The sequence below is a fragment of the Rattus norvegicus genome, chromosome 9, assembly GCF_036323735.1.
Source record: "Rattus norvegicus strain BN/NHsdMcwi chromosome 9, GRCr8, whole genome shotgun sequence".
In the NCBI taxonomy this organism is placed as follows: domain Eukaryota; kingdom Metazoa; phylum Chordata; class Mammalia; order Rodentia; family Muridae; genus Rattus; species Rattus norvegicus.
This window is the reverse complement of record NC_086027.1, coordinates 86,026,147-86,028,552: the sequence shown is the minus strand read 5'-3', so window position 1 is coordinate 86,028,552 and position 2,406 is coordinate 86,026,147. Positions and strand designations below refer to the sequence as shown.

Below are 2,406 nucleotides of genomic sequence, written 5' to 3'. Positions count from 1 at the left end.
GTGTCAAGTAGTCTGTGCACAACTTATAAGATCATACCAGTCACCATTAGAAGACATGGGAATGAGACCTCCCTCACTTACGCTGGTGCTGAGGACTGGCAGAGAAACTCAGTGCCGAGATCATGAGACCAGTGAAGGGTCCACTGACAGGCGTTCCTTTTTCTTATCACGTTGTAGTTCAAATTGTTTCTGAGTAATGATCCCTATAAATGTTTGCTCACAAATAGAGGTATGGATTCCACGTGGGTGTTAATACCCTGTAAACACTGGAGCCTCCCAGGCCATATTGTTCATGTAGGGGTGGCAGCTATTTTCCTACCAATATAAGAGTACATACAAAGAGCATTCTGGGAGAAGAGAGAAGTGGGCTTTACACAGCTAAATGGCAACGCTTTCCATTGTATGACTTCCCTTAGCCTGCAGGTTCTTATTTTGCAAGGTATATTTAAGAATAATGGCGGGGTGCTTTTTGTTGTTGTTAGTTTTTTTCCCCCTCTCCCCCTTCCGTTCTTTTTGGGAAGCACTAAACCTCTCCATAACTAGGACTCCTACCAGTTAAAGCAGAATTCTTAAACTAACTTTTTCTAGGCCAAGAAGAGGCCAGAAATCTCCAACTAGAAGGGAGGGTATAACCCACTACAATTGCCACAACATGAGCCAGATTTTATTTATTTTTTTTTCCAACCTCAAGAATTGACAAGTTTATTTGTGTCACAGCATCTACTACAGCCAGTTACCCTCCTATAGCACCCTTTCTCCTTCTTAGTTTTTCAAGGCAGGGTTTATTTGTGTAACAGTTCTGGTCATCCTGGAACTTGCTTTGTAGACCAGGCTGGCCTTGAACTACAGGGACCAGCTATCACCCCCCAACTCATAATTATATCTCTTAAGACCGTGTACAGTTAGGTAGAGATGTTGAGTTTTAGAGGGTCCCCCATCTCTAGTGCCACTACCACAGACCAGTCAAACCCAAGCCAACCCAGATTCAGTTCATGACTTAAGGCATAGGCTGGCTACCAGGGTTAAGTTCAGAGCTGCCCAAAGCCATATGGGGAGTTCTGTAAGACACTGGTGAGGTCAGAGGGCATACCTCAGGCCCACGGCCTAAAATCATATCTGCACCCATCCTGATCAGCCATCATGGCCAATAAGTAGGCCCCCTTCTTCCTGGCTTCTGGATCTGGAAGATGAAGAAAGGACAGATAGTTTCTTGTATTTTCTCAGCCTCTCAGAATGTCTCCCAGAAAACTCACACACACCTTCAAAGTTCTATCTTGCTAAAATGCTGACCATGTGACCCTTTGGCGAGCCCTAGAGGCATTGGGGTTTGACCAACAGCATCAAAGCCAAACCCCAGTGCCATTCCACTGTGGCTCTGCAAAATGTCAGGCTACAAACCATTCTTAGTGCTCACTGGCTTCTGAACACTGAGTGTAGAAATAGCCACTTGCTCTTTTCCCCGATGTCACAGGCAAAGCTGAGCCATGCCTGTGGTTGTTCTCAGATTTTAAAGGAAAGAGGAATGCTGGCTGCCCCCTTCAGGCTCCAGTGGACTGGAGTTCACACACAGATAATGCCACACTTTTTTTTTTTTTTTTGCTTCTAAAGCCTTACCTTATTTTATTCTGTCATATCAAAATATGTATTCATAATTTGAAAAACAGATAGATTTATTTTTTCATCACATTTATGGAATTTTAAAAAAGTATTCTGTGTGTGTGTGTGTGTGTGTGTATGTGTGTGTGTGTGTGTGTGTGTGTGTGTGTGTGTGTTATAGATGCATGCCACAGAGGACAATTTGTGACAGTCAGTCTTCTGTCACTACATGCATCCTGGGAAAGGTCAGGCTTGGTGGTAAGCACCTTTACCAGATAAACCTTCTCTCTGGCCCTAGAAAGCATATTTTATTGTTAGCATTCAGCTTTTAATATAAGTGCAAGAATATTTCTTTGTCATAGAGTTATTTATTTTCAGAAATAGGAGTGTATTAAGAGGGTCTTAAGGTCAATAGCCATCAGCAAGTATACTTTATACAAGTAAGTAAAACAGTTTGGAGAAATGAAATGTAGATAAACCTAATATTGAATTTTATTCTTATTGGTTCTTAAGTTCTACCCTATTAGTTTGAAAGCCACTGTCTTCTGTGTCTGCCTCTTCCTCCCTCCCTCCCTCCCTTCCTCCCCTCATCCATCTCTCTCTCTCTCTCTCTCTCTCTCTCTCTCTCTCTCTCTGTCTCTCTGTATGGAGAACTGAATTTACTAAAATGGGTCCAATTTCCATAAGCAATAAATAATTCTAAAATACCACAGCTTAATGAAATCACCGTAAGTTGGCTTATTACATTTTACTTCTTGTATATCTGATTTTTTTAAAGCTAGAGGGAAAAAAATACTAAATGTTTATAGA

General features: G+C 41.7%; 1 non-coding gene across 1 annotated transcript; it reads right to left on the bottom strand.

The window, feature by feature from the left end:
- Positions 1-1,380: 1,380 nt before the first annotated feature.
- LOC120094891 (small nucleolar RNA SNORA43) lies at positions 1,381-1,518 on the bottom strand. Its single transcript, XR_005489585.1, has one exon. It is a non-coding gene; the product is annotated as a small nucleolar RNA SNORA43 (small nucleolar RNA).
- Between the last annotated feature and the right edge of the window lie 888 nt (positions 1,519-2,406).